This window comes from Python bivittatus, unplaced genomic scaffold (genome assembly GCF_059951505.1).
Source record: "Python bivittatus isolate LINGU-HERP-01145 unplaced genomic scaffold, Pbiv_v1 ctg000120_np1212, whole genome shotgun sequence".
NCBI classification, from domain to species: domain Eukaryota; kingdom Metazoa; phylum Chordata; class Lepidosauria; order Squamata; family Pythonidae; genus Python; species Python bivittatus.
This window is the reverse complement of record NW_028277037.1, coordinates 6,333,441-6,348,247: the sequence shown is the minus strand read 5'-3', so window position 1 is coordinate 6,348,247 and position 14,807 is coordinate 6,333,441. Positions and strand designations below refer to the sequence as shown.

At 41.2% G+C, this 14,807-nt stretch overlaps 1 protein-coding gene across 3 annotated transcripts in view; it reads left to right on the top strand.

Moving 5' to 3' along the window:
* The first annotated feature begins 6,436 nt into the window (after nucleotides 1–6,436).
* LOC103054496 (CD36 molecule (CD36 blood group)) overlaps nucleotides 6,437–14,807 on the top strand; it is a 52,613-nt gene continuing 44,242 nt past the window's right edge. For 2 of the 3 annotated variants that reach the window (XM_088134912.1, XM_088134906.1), the window contains exon 1: nucleotides 6,437–6,712. The gene's annotated coding sequence lies outside the window, so the exon portion shown is untranslated. Of the gene's footprint in view, nucleotides 6,713–12,933; nucleotides 13,166–14,807 lie in introns of those variants that run through there. The other variant, XM_088134908.1, reaches the window with a different exon arrangement.

Here is a 14,807-nt window from a genome sequence, read left to right as displayed (position 1 = left end):
TTATATGCACAGTTCTGAACTGCAGCTTCAACTGAATTTTTAAAGGCATGGGGAAATGGTGAATGAGAATTCAGCATCAGACTGAGCACAGATCTGGATTCCCAAATGAAGTGGAATAATTTGGACAGACTAGAGTGGAGTAGTTGTGTGTGTCCCACCTTCTTCAAACTACTGGGAGGCTGTCCTTGAGAGAACTATTTTTTCCAATGAGCTTAACTGCAATTTTGGAAATAGATACTAGTTTGTATTTATAGTCTCAACAACTAATAGTAACAATTGTCTTTTTTGCTTAGCATACAGGTTACTGTTTATGTTTGTACTATATGTTTTTGATTTATGTGCTATCAAGTTGGCGTTGACTTTTACAGTGACCATATAGACCTTCTCCAGGATGACTTGAAGGCCCTTCAGGCCTTCCAATGGTGCATCTGTCACTGCCGTACAGAAATTGAGCCCATCCACCTTGCTGCTGGTCATCTTTTCCTTCTGTTTCTTTCCCAGCATTATAGACTTAACAAGAGAGCTAGGTCTTTACACGCTTACTACATGTTTTTTTTTTTTATCCGCACTCAATCGTGACCGATTCTGCAGCGACTGCCTGGACAAGTCCCTGCAGTTTTCAAGGCAAGGTGTTTCGGAAGTGGTTTGCCATTGCCTCGTTCCTAGAGCAGAGCCCAGCTGGCAAGCGCAGGAGGCGGGGTTTCCGTTGCTTCGCGCTTTTTTTGGGTGAGCGCGGCTTCCGTGTTACCGGCAACTGCTCCCTTCTCCCGTGCAAGCGCTGCCAGCATTTTTCCTCCCACCGGGGTGAGAGGACCCATTTATCTACTCACATAAGTTTTCGAGCTGCTGGGTTGGCAGGAGCTGGGGAGGAAGCAGGAGCTCGCTCTGCTGCGTGGAGCTGGGCTTGAACCACTGAAGTGTCGACCATTTCTGGCCATCAACTTTCAGTGTCATTAAGCCGCTGCGCCACCGCTTCCCCTACTACATGTTTACGGAGTGCTGTGAACAACAATTTACACAGCCCAATTTTCTGGGTCCTTGTGTCATCCATTAACCACAAACTAACAATACAGACTGGTTCATGTAAACTACTAGCCAAATTGTTGGTTTATGGGTCAGTGGGAGCATAGCTTCCATTACCAGTAAGTCCAGCTTTACCAATCTGACATGCTCTTGATACAGTAGAAATTAATTCAGGCCATCTTCCATTGGCCCTGAAGCTTAGCAAATTTTGGAAGCCAAGCCATGGCACCAGCTTTTACCCTTATTTTGAAAACAAACAAACAAACAAAAACTATTCAATCACTGAATATTTAATTTTACATTGTGCTCTTCCAAATGTTTAACTAGTAATAACATTTTAATGCATTTCTTGTGCATATCTTGAATCTGTTAATTACAAAGTTAAAAGGGACAAGTATTTTTATTTTGTGGGGGGAGAGGTTGCAATTTTAAGAAGGCCCCCAAATATTTTGATCTCTGATATTGTGATATCTGAAATTGGTAAAAATGAATGTTGGTTGATGGCTTCATTCCAAGGTTGAATGAAGCCAAAAGCTCTGAGAAAATGAAAAAAAGAGAGCCTTACAATGCATACTGGAATTCACAGGTGAATGGATGTCTGTATTGTTAACTGAACTGCCTGTTTGTTTCTAGTTGTAAAAACTTTGGGGGTAAGTAAAGTCATTGGCAGCCTATCTAAAACGTATCCTTTTACACCTTGCCGATATTTTGGGGTTGTAAGGCTAAAGGTAGGATCTGTCAACTTTACTGGTCTGTAAATTGTGGTGGTAATACTTCTGATGGTTGCGGGGTATAAATGCTGTCAATACAATTGTTGCTGGATTTTTGCACCTGCACTTAAGTCGGATTACAGCTACTGAACAAAATGGCAGTCAGTTAATGGGGGGAAATGTAGAAGGAAATAAAAATAGGCAAGGGAAACACAAGCACATTCCAAGGACCAAGAAATATTTTATAATCTATTTACACATTGGGACAAATGTTACGCTTTATTTATAGATGTTAATGCAGTAAGAAATACTTGGCATACTTCAGGTCAATCCATCATTTGCACAATTTTACTGAATACTTTGTAATGAGACAAATTCTGGGCTCACTTACAGCTACTTTTATCCATAATCATATAACCTGATTTGACCTTCTGAAGCAACCAGCCTTGAGAAGCAGTGATGATTTCTGCAAATCCAGTGAAGAGTGAATCAGAAAGCAGAAATCAGTCAGACCAAGACAAAATGAGATGAAGGTTTCCTACCCAAATTATTCTTGGAAAACTATTTTATATCCTTCTAGAAGGAAATGTCTACAGAGGTTGTGCCATCAAGCATATGATACCAACACTGACAAATGGACATGTGTAGCTTTTCCAGAAGTCCAAAAATATCAATGGACTCAATTCTTTACTGTGAAGAGAATGAGACACCCTTTGGATTTCATGGTACACACTAGTGTGTCACTTAGATCCCTCCACTGAGTGTTTTGTGGGTTTATTAATTCCATTCATGTTTTAGTAGGAATCTTTTGATAAAGGGTGTTACGTAGCTTAGTTTGGGAGTCTTTTTTATGAGGACTAGTCAACTCCCCACTTCTCAACCAGGATGGAGGAGTACTCTGAGCCTTTGGTGGGACATTTTTGGCAGTGTACTTATAAGGTTGATGATGCCAGCCCAGAAGTTCAAGGGACTAAACATGAGGTGGGACTTACCCCTCACAGCCTGAAGGGCTGAGCAGGAGAAGCACCTCATCCTAGAGTGTATTGGTCCCATGAACCCTGATCCCCATTGTTCTGTTTGCCTTCTTGGGAATCAGTTGTTGCTTAATTTAGATAATTTGGGTAAGGAGATGATTTTCCTTCCTTCTCTCAATTAAGAGATTAATGTGAATTCAGCACTTCCTCCAATTGCTCCTGTTCTCCCCCACCCCACCACTCTGTGCATACAAAGTAATGGGCCATTTAGCCACCCCACAAATAACTTGGCTTGAAATATAAGTATTCCACACAATGAATTGCACACACCTTGAATTATGGCCCAAACCCAAATGACATTCTTGGTGGAGTGAAATCAATATGAATAACGCTATTTGATTAGGGCTATTTGTGGCAGCTCTAATGAAGAAATTACATATACTGGAACTGTACTGTAAACACACATAATAGCAGGCATATAATAGTCTCCATTAAGCTTTCATCAAGATGGGAATAAGTACCCTACTGTACCTGTCCTCTTTACTTAAGAATGTTTGGCAACTGGCCTGAGACACTATGGTGTGATGGCTGAAGTGCTCCCTGAAAATAGCTAAGATCTCATAAGGTCACCAACATTTCACAGAGGCTGCCTCTTGGAGTGACTGATCTAAGTTTAATGAATGAGATTCCCCAAAATATGAGCAATCAAAGCAGGTACATTATACTTATACGTTGTCCTTTTTCCCAATTGCTTTCCTGTAAATCTCAGATTTGCAACACAGAATCAACTGTGTTGACCAGATTATATTTAGATGACCATATGCAAACTTCCATGTTTGTGAATAGAGCTGTATCTATTGATTTCCATTGGAAGGGGAACCTTCATTGTCCAGAAACTGGCTGTGGGGGCCCACTCTCATCAAAGACTCTAATAATCTAAAAGACCTTGGACAACAGGACTGCCATGTCTTCTAGGCAATTTCCAATAGGGGAGAGCTGCAAATCTTTACATGTATAGTTGAAGGAAGATCATATGGAGTACGACTCAATTTCTAAATGTATTTTAAATGTGAAGGCCACATTTTGTGAATGTCCCCCTTTGCCACGGTAGCCGCCGTGAGGAGATTCTCTTGATACATTCTTCAGATGTATCAGCTCAAAGCAGTTGCCTTCCTTTATTCTAAATAAAAAGGATAAGGACAAACAGTTATATAAATAAATCATCAGTGAAGTTTTTAAAAATCCAAAACAGGGAGGGAGAGAGAGAGAGAGAGAGAGAAGCAGCTAGAGAATGACCTTGGTTTTGAAAGATAATTGTTATTGGCTTATATGAATGTAGATAAAAATGCAGAATTTCTGAGAAATGGACACTGTTGAGAATGAGGCCATTAAGTTATCATGCTGCCTGAAAAGTCTGGAATGACCCCCTATTGCTGGAAATTAATTTCTGTCTTTGTCTGTTTCCTAAATCCTGCTTGAAATAAAGTTACCTCCTGTCACTTAGCATGCTTTATATCTCACAAGACAGGAAATGGGATCTCTTCCCACAGCTTTTGCCAATGTGTGACCGTGGAAAGTTTAGCAACATCTCCTGGAACGTTTACAAAGGGTATTGGTTTCCATTAATTAGAGGTCCAACAGTTGAGTAGCTGACTACATATATTTCTAAACATAGGAGATGTTACTGGGACACCACTGATATGGAAAATAGTCCTTCTCCTGATCCTCTGAAATCAACTACTACTGTTGAGAATTCCTGTTTGACAGGTTGTCATTCCCATATAGTAGACATTCAGTCAGGAGAATTATAATGCTTATGAAGTTACTTCTAACTGAAATTTGGTTCACCAGGACTAAGTTGTTCATGCCATATTACTGCCTTCTGTTTTGTGTATTGTATTTAACAAATTAGGATTTAAGACCCCAGTTATGTACATACCATAATATCCAAGGATTTGTATATTAGAAATTTGATGTCAAATACTGGTTCCCCAAAATCTCAGAATCTAAGGGTTAGATGAAAGAAAAATGGGTGAAGATCTCCTCTGTTTTTTCCCCCCTACTATGTAGAAAATAATATCAGCATCATTAACATAATATTAAGATCTCACACAGAATAAGCTATAATTTGTTTCAGCTTGCTTGGTGATATATTGGTAGGCCAATATAAAACCTGGCTGCTTTGTTGTCTGCATTAATAGTATTCAGATCTGTCATTTTTAATGCATTTATGACAGATCTTTATACATTTATATTTGCAATGCCCCCTAGTGTCTGTTGCTTCTAACATAAATATCCTTGGCTTCTTTATTACCTATTTCCATAGTGAAAGCTATTTTTCATGTAACTACCCTATTTTATGGGCAACAGTCAGAAACATATACTTTCTCATCATTCACTAAGAAAGCTCTAGGAAAAGATGGATGCAAATAATGTTTCTATTTCAGTTTTGACAGAGCTCATGTTTCCACTGCCATGGAAATCCATGGATTGTTAGCTAGCTAGTTCTGTATCCTACCTTAACTCCAACATGGAGTTGCAGTGCAGTCTGGAGATCTTAGAGTTCTTATGTGCAAGAAGTTTTGAAAAGACACTAGTATGAGCAAGTAGAGGTCTTCTAAGTTCAGGTACATACAGTAGATAGATTTCATAATGCAGAAGCCTGCATGAAGTATAGAAGATTGAAAGCCTAATAACCTCCAGTGCCAAATCTCCAGAGTTGCAACACAGATTTTTTTTTCCTCCTTTCAGGGTCAATATCTATCTCTCTTGTGAAATCTAAAATCAAAGAATTTGAGCTTTTCAAAGGTCACCAGAATGTTCCCACATGAATTAATCCTTGTTTGCATAACACTTGATGACTCTCATGAGATCTCAAACAAAAATGCTAGAATCTCATGAGTTCTTGTAGTTGGGTTTTTTTAAAAAATTATTTTTAATATAATATATTTAATTGGGGGGTTTGCTGTGGAGGTGGTTCGGTGCCTGCAAATGGTAGAGTTGGAATGGGCTATTTAGATCAGTGACTTCAACCACCTGATTAGTGCAGAATCCAAATTCAAGCATGCCAGATAGATGGCAGGTCCATGAGCTATCTGCGTAATTGATTTCAGTGTCAAACATGAACATTCAATCAGAATCTGCCATACTGTACTAGTATGCTGCCTTTAACTGAGAGAATACAGTTCCAAAACATTGTTGAGCATTGTTGAGCCTGTAATGAATAAAGAGGGTGGCTTGAAGGACAGGGGGAAGACCCTCTACCAAGGCAATGGTCAGATAAACAAAACTTGAGCCCAGGCCAAGAAAGTAGTCTGTGAAAATGCCTCAGACAGCCCCACCCTCTGCCCCTTCTCATGAAGTTAAAAGAGGGAAGAAAGGTAGCACCTTCAGATGTCAACCCTATCAGGTAGCCCAGATTAAGAAACAGGCATTGTGCAGACCTAAAGCTACTTTTATTAGAACAGTTATGGTAACAGACTCTTGTACCTGATGTACAAAACCATAATTAGAGGGAAAAGGTGGACAGGTTGCCTGAACACAGGCACACAGTGGAGCTCCTGAATCTAGCTCAGTTTTGATTCTTTTGATGCCATAGCTAAACAGTACTTCAGAATACTGGTATGCTATTTCAAAGGCATGGCTATATAATCATGCTTTCTGGGAGGGTGTGTCTACTGTTTCAAAGCAAAGCTATAATTACAGACCATAATCATTTGCAACCCCACAAGCAGGACTTAAGTTCTGGAATAGCCAATCCTCCTTTTGACTCGTGATTTTCAGAGGGCTAAACTTGAAAACTAAAAATAAGATCCCTTCTCTCCTTCAGCTGGGTTTTGCACTGCATACGTGCTCAAGGGAATCAGACTGAAGGAAGGCCATACAATATATTTCCTCCAAGGCAGTTCTGATACTGCTTCTTTGTGTTTCCTTCTGTGATGGCTTCTCATCGCCCATTGGATCTTCTCACAGCAGGAACTTCTTAGTTTGCCAGCTGCTAAGCAGGTGAGTGGATAACAATTACATGGTTTCATCCAACTTTCCTGGCATGAGCAGTTCTCTCCCTGTTGTCATTTTTGTCTCCTCACTGCTGTGTATAGACCTGAATCTGTCCTCTTGATAGAAGCATCAAATCTTCTTTTAGGGCATTTGAAAAAGAAAGAGGAGGAGAAGCAATGATGTTGATGGGTCATAAGAGAACAAAGCAAGGTGGGGAAAGAGAAAAATCTGCCTGAGAGCCTTGTGAGAAATAATAGCAGAAGGAGCTGAAAAACAGGTGGTGAAATTAAGGTGTGTTTTTGTGATGGTCTTTGTCAAAAATTAAACATGATCTGGGCTGAAGTTTCAAAAGCTGGACTATACCCTTTAAATGGAAATTGGAACTAGACAATGATCTCTCAAGGATAACTTGTTTGCCTGGATGGGACTCTTTACCTATAAAAAGAAGTCCAGAAGAGACATCGACTAGGTTAGTCTCACTGGTTCAAAGCCAGGTGATGTTCAAGATCTAGGCTCTTTGGAGCAGGAAAATTCTATGTATAATTTGTTTTAAAAAATGGAACAGTTATTTTCTGGCCATTCCAGACCCTCTGTTGTGGTTTTATTTGAGCTGAAATGAGTGAATATGCTGCTCCTTTCAATTAAAACTATCTTCAACCATTTCTGCATAACTCTTTTGTTTTGGTTTTTTTTTTTTTTAATCCGAGTCTTGTCAGATTGGATAACTTTATTAACTGCTTAAATTGTGTGGGTTAAGGTTGGATTATGATTTATGAATGGTTTCTGCAGTGAGGTTCATTTGTTTTAACTTTTTGGATATCTCTAAAGTCTGGCGGAAAGGCTGGGAGTCTCTTCTGGGGAAAAGGAGTGAAAAAGAGAAAAACAGTGTTCTCTTAATCCATTGTCATTCTTCAATTTCCATTTGTCATCTTAATGTTTTTAGACTAAAGGTCCACCAGAAGGGTTGAAACAAGTGCAATCTCTTCCAGGAGCATTAGAGAACTGCACAATTCTGCAATATTAATTACATTGGAGAGATGACTAATAGACATTTATCTAAATAGCAATGCAGAACGATTTAAGTCGGGCAATTTATTAGGCACTTATTGCCAAGAAAATAATAGAGTTGGGCATTTGACTTAGAGGATATCTAATCCAATTCCTTGTTTGATGAAGGAGATGTCTAAAGCTTTCTTCATCCAGTTATGTAACACCAACACAAACAGCTTCAACTTCAGAAGCGGCTTATTGAGCTTCTCAACAGCTCTCCCTGTTGCAGAATAAGGATGGTTAAGAAATTTCCTCCATCCACATTTTGATCTACACTCACAACTTCAAATTATAACAGCATCTGTTCTAAAGTCTGCCCTTCTCTAAATTTGGCAATGCAGCACACAACACAAATGATACAAATGTGCATATTGATAAAAAATGCATACAAGAAATAAGGATATTCAAGAAAAGTATGCTCCCCTATTCCCAAAGCTTTAAAAAGCACATATGAGGAAAAACGGGTGTACATATCCTGAAAGCCACAAAATCAAGAAGCCAATTTGTCAGTCCATTCCAAACATCTCATTTATCTGCAGTCTGCTTTCTTGCAATTTGGGCAGTAACTTCAGTCTTATAGAGAAAGAAGAGCAAGTCAGATTGTCCTATCATGCTGGGCCAGGATGAGAGTTGAGCCTAGCCCATGCGTCATTTGGTATGGGATTATCATGAGACGCTGAATTTTTTGTTTGTTTTTTAATTTTGGGGGGGTCTTGATTTTTATTTTCTACTTATTTATAATGGCTTGATGGTGGTTAGCCACCTCTATAAAATGGGTGGCCATATAAATCTTTGCAATAAATAATTTTGTGCAACAGCTCTTCAGATATTATGAAGCTGCCTCCAGCACTAGTCCACAAGCTGATTTTATTAAAGTTCTGGGAAAAAACCATTGAAGATCTTGAGTACCTCCTAGGTAGGCATTCTATTATGGAAGAGAACCTGCTCTAAATTGATACTAATTTGCCATTACTAAAGGAGAGAATATTTGATAGCCTAAATAATAGATTATTATATGGGAGGTGGTATTCTGTGATTTATTTCAAGCTCAGGCTATTTTTTACATTAAAACCAGCATGGAATTGGAATTGGATATTGGAAGCCAAGTCACCATAGCCTGAAAGAATGAAGTATTTTTATGTATTTGTTTATTTATTTATTAAATTTATATGCTGCCCACCTCCCCCAGAGGGTAACTCTGGGCAGCTTACAATTAAAATCCAAAACAATAAAAACAATATTAATATCAATATTAAATAACTAATAACAATTCTATATAAAAAGCCTATATACAATTCAAGATGATGGAAGGGGGAGCAGTATCGATTATCCCACCAGCCAATTCCAACAATGCCCCCAGGCCATCTGGCATAACCAAGATTTCACACTCTTCCAGAAGGCCATGAGAGTGGGGGCAGCTCGCACCTCAGGAGGTAGGTTGTTCCACAGGGCAGGGGCCATGGCAGAAAAGACCTTCTTCCTAGATCCCACCAGCTGAAATTCCTTGATTGGTGGGGTCTACAACATGCCCCTTCTGCCAGACCGAATGGGACGGTCAGACAGAAAGGGGGCAAGACAGCTCCTCAAATAACCTGGTCCTGTGCCATGAAGGGCTTTAAAGGTAATAACAAACAGCCTGAATTGGACCTGGAAGCAAACCAGCAACCAATGCAACTTGCGTAACAGAGGTGTTATATGTGCCACCCTAGGGGTGTTCAAAACTGACTGTGCCACTGCATTTTGTGCCAGCTGTAGCTTCCGAATATTCTTCAAGGGCAGCCCCATGTAGACCACATTGCAATAATCCAAATGGGAAGTGACCAAGGCATGAGTGACCACGCGGAAGGCCTCCTGATCCAGGAAGGGGCATAACTGACACACAACATGAAGTTGTACAAAGGTCCTCCTAGCCACAACTGCCACCTGCTGTTCGAACAGGAGTCGTGAGTCTAGGAGGATCCTCAGATTACACACCAGGTCTGTCTGGGGTAGTGTGACCCCATCCAGAACCAAAGATGATAAACTTCTAGATCTTGAGGCTCCTCATACCCACAGCCATTCCTTCTTACCAGGGTTCAATTGAAGCCTGTTGTCCCCCATCCAGGCTCCTACAGCCTCCAGGCACCACAAAACGATAGCCACAACATCACTTAGGTCACCTGGGATGGAGATATATAATTGAGTATCATCAGCATGCTGATGATACCTCATCCCATGGTGCCGGATGATCTCACCCAATGGTTTCATGTAGATGTTAAATAGGAGTGTCGAGAACACCAAACCTTGAGGCACCCCACAAACTAGGAGCCATGGGCTGGACCTCTCGCTCCCTATCAACACCAGTTGGGATCAGCCTTGGAGGAAGGAGCTGAACCAGCACAAAACTCTGACACCCAGCCCCAACTCCTGCAGCCAACCCAAAAGAATACCATGGTCAATGGTATCGAAAGCTGCCAAGAGATCAAGAAGAGCAAGGAGGGACATGCTACCCCCATCCTGCTCTTGCCAGAGATCATCTAAAAGTGTGACCAAAGCTGTTTATGTCCCATGACCGGGCCTGAAACCTGACTGAAAGAGGTCCAAATAATCTGTTTCCTTCAGGATCCTCTGAAGCTGTTGTGTGACCATCTTTTCCACAATCTTTCCTAAAAAGGGAAGGTGAGAAATTGGGTGAAAATAGTCCAAAAGGGTGGGATCTAGTGACAGCTTCTTGAGGAGGGGGTGGACCAGGTCCTTTTTAAAAGGCATCAGGAACACCCCCTCCTGCATGGATGAATTAACCACTGCTAGTACCCAGCCCAATATTACCTCCCTGGTGGCTTTAACCAGCCAGGAGGGATAAGGATCTAATGCATAGGTATCCGCACTATCAGCCCCAAGACCCTGTCCACTTCCTCAGGGCCAACAGGATCAAACCATTCCCAGATAACTGGGTAAGTCCGCTCCCCGGGCATTTCCACCGGACCTGCATCATGCTTAGCCTCCAACTGGAGTAGATCCGAATGATTTTATCTGTCAGGTGTTCAGCAAATTCCTCTGTGCAGCCCTGTAGATGGTCCTCCAAACCCTCCTTTGACAGGAGGGACTGGGTGACCCTGAACTGGGCCTCTGGGCAACACTCTTTGGATGCAATAAGAGTGGATAAATAATGGCACTTCACCATCTTTACCACCACAAGGTAGGCCTTAATATTGGCTCTAACCCATGTTCGGTCAGACTCATCCTTAGTTTTCCACCACCAGTACTTTAGACATCTCTTGGCCCTTTTCAGCACCCTTAACTCCTCCATATACCACGGAGAGTGCCAGGGGCAATGGACCAAGAGAGGATACAGGTGTGATCCTGTCCAAGGCCCCAGCTGTCTCCTTATTCCAGGCTGTGGCCAAGGCCTCCACTGGACCATGCAGCAAGGCCTCAGGAACAACTCCCAGCTCCCTTTGAAACCCATGCAGGTCCATCAGTCGCTGGGGCAGACCATTCGAATAGGTCTTGCCTCCCTGCGGAGGAATGCAGCATAGGAGAATCTCAAGGCCACCAGGGAGTGGTCTGACCATGACGAAGGGGACAATACCATATCCCCCACCAGATCACGTTGCCACTGCTTGGACAAGAAAACCATGTCCAGAGTATGACCACTGTCCCAAGTCAGGCCGTGGATGATCTGGGATAGGCCCATGCAGCCATGGAAGCCATGAACTCCTGAGCCATCTCTGAGGCAAGCCCCAGGGATGGCAGATTAAAGTCCCCCAAGACCATAAGCCTGGGAAACTCCTCCACCAACCCCGAGATGGCCTCCAGCAGCTCAGGCAGGGAGGTTGCTACAGGGAGGGTGGTACAGAAGCAAAACTCCCAACTGATCCTGTGAGCTCATCCTCAGGAACAGGGTCTCACAACCTGCAACTTGTGGAACAGAGCCCCTGAAGGCCAGCAGAGATTCCCAGATGACAACTGCCACACTCCCTCCCCTACCCTGGGGTCTCAGCTGGTGCCAAACCCTAAACTCAGTTGGACACATTTCCAAAAGGGAAACACCCTCTTCTGGTGTCAGCCAGGTCTCAGTAATGAATGCCAGGTTGGCCTGCTCCTCCCCAGTAAGATCATGAATAAAGGGGGCCTTATTATTGACCAACCTGGCATTCGTCAGCAGCAGCTGAAATCCTGGGCTTCTGCAGGTCTGCTGACCAGGGTCTTGGCTTGACCACAGAGGGGCATAACCCGCCACCGGTATTACACATTGGGTTGCCTTCCCCTGAAATGGCCTGCCCTCCATAATTGTTTTGTTAGTAAGTGGATGATCATAAATTATCCAACTGAAGCTTCAAAGATGCCTTCAAGGGCACACCCTGCCCCCCAGTGCACTATAGTTATTTAATGAAAAGGAGAAATAGAAGTGAATTTTAAAACCATACTAATATAGTATTCCATATTTTCACGTGGCTAGCATATTTATATGCTATTCGGCAGCTAAACCTGTTGGTGCAAGTGGGAATAGAGCCTATAAATTTTCCTTGAAGGATATGGAGTCCCCTTCCCTTCCCTTCCCTTCCCTTCCCTTCCCTTCCCTTCCCTTCCCTTCCCTTCCCTTCCCTGAGCAATAGAAGGCACTGAAGGCTATCAAGATGAAAAGAAAAATTATTGAATAAAAAAGTCTTGGATTTGAATGGCAATGGCTCCATAGAGCTATGAAATGTTTGTCCTACTCTTAAGCTTCAGAGCGACTGTCAGCCAGCTTTTTATGCTTCTCTGAGTGAGTTGTGCTCTATAGACGTCTGTCTTCCTACATGTGATCACATCAATTGTTTTATTTTCTGTGTCAGATATCATGGGCCTTTCCTCTTTGTTAGCCTCCCACATAAGATGAAAATTGCTATGTCTAGTTAATACTTGCAAATAGGAGCTTTGCAGATGAAATGCTACTTAATTAGGTGGGACTGGCTAAGTTCTTCCCTCGTTCAAACCTGTTCTCCCGGAATGTCCGATATATACTGGATATCTTCTGTGTTAGTTCAGAACAACTGTACTGTACTCCTAGTTCAGAACTCCTGTACCGGAGTGAGGTTTACATGCAGGATTTGTCTGTTTTCCTTTCTCCTCCCACTTTGAAGATTAAAGAAGAAGATTTGGTTGTCCTAGGCTGTGTCAGTTCCTCCTGATCTCCTGAGACAGTTTACTATAATCCCTGAGACACTCTGCCTTTTTTTAATCTCTACTGAGGCTGATGAAAGATCAACGGACTCTTGAACAACTGGGCAGTCCTACGATACCTTGAGCTTCTGCAGAGTTGCTACAGCAACCTCTTTTCTCTGTGAATAAGGATTCAGCATAGCAGGCTTTTTTGCTCATTTTGTTTTAACCACTCTACAAGTCCTGTTGGCAGAGTAATTGAAGGAATTTCCTCTGTTTGTCCAGGTTGGTGTGCATCTTCAGACAGTCATTGGTGCAGGGCCTGTAATAATGGGTCAGGTTTTGTGGTTATTTTAAATAGGAGTGGGATGTGTGACCAGTGAAGACCTTTTGTCTACCATTTTAACCTTACCTGTTGATACATGGGGGTGCAGTCTTGCATCCAAATTAGATTACTGTAGATGAACTACTCTAAAGCTGAACATATTCATGACAAAAGCATGACAAAAGATTTTCATATTATATCAAAGACTTTCATCTGATTACAGCATTTTTAGTCACTCTTTTACTTCTAAAATGTATTTATAAGGCAATACAAGATGCTGCCTCAGCTTGGGGGAAAAAATGGAAAGCAAAATCGATGCATAATAGATTTAATATGATCTCCTTTGTTTTCATGCATCCTTTAGGTCGCAGTTCTCAGAATCCATGCTAGGGCTTGGAATTTGCTAAAATCTGCGCACTCCTTTCCAACATATAATTCCATAGGATTGGATTTCTCCAGGCTTGGAGACCTTCAGCTCTCTTCTTTCTTTCTTCCTTTCTTGGCTCTTTCATACCTGAGATACATTAAATGAATATAAAAATAATCAGCCATAGAGTATGTGAAAAGATGCAGATGAAATAGGTAACTGAAATAAGCATTTTCATTGGTATATGTCTTTTGAATTTACATCCATTGAACTGTTTCAAGAATCTAAAAGTAAAAAAAGAAGAAGAAAAGAAAGAATATTTGGCACTATAATACTTTTATTAAAGTGTTTTGGGAAATGGGAGAATCTAATGCACAACATGTTCCTGTAAGAGAAGAGAAAAGTATTTTTGGCAAGCTGTAATAAGAAATTTAAAAAATAGTTAAAATATGCTAATATCTGTATTTTATAGGCATTAAGGAACTCTGTGTTGTGCAAGTTTTGGTGCTTCCAGTAAGCCCAAACCAGCAATGACAAGCATTTTTATTTTTTTTATGTTGTGGTTGCAATATCAGATCTGTAAGAATAAAATAATTTTTCAAACCATCAGGTTGTAAAGTATTTAAGGCTGAGCTGGAAAAGGATTGGAACACTTGAATCTGAGGCATTTGCTCTAAACTGGATTATAAACCAAAATAAGATATGTTGGTTGCTGAAAAATCAGTTCATATGACCAGCTGATGTCTTGGAAAAAAAATAGTGGCCTTGTGAATAGTTGATACTGATGCAGTTACTGACCTTGACAAGGTGGGTTAGAGAAAAATATCCTAAATCTGCCCCTCTTTTTTGCCCTTCTTGCCCCTTCAAGTTATGATTTTCTGGACTAGAAAATCCTGCCTGCCCCCTTTTTCCTTGATTTCAAAGTCCACCTTCTCAGGGCTTCTAATAATGCCAATCTCCTCCAGGTTACATCTTCTTAACGATAGCCCTTATATAAATTATGCATATTAACTCATCTTAATCTTTATTATGGCCCAGAAAATGGATGTTAACTAGTTAACAACTAACATCAATGGGCAACTATCTTCAGTAAAACCTTGCAGACTATTTTCCCAACTCAGATTTGCCTCCTGTGCCAAATATATGCATCGTATCAGTAAATGTTTCGTTAATCAAAAATTTAGCCTGCAAGCTGAGCAATTCTTCCCTTTCCTGATGAAATCTTATCTTTCTGC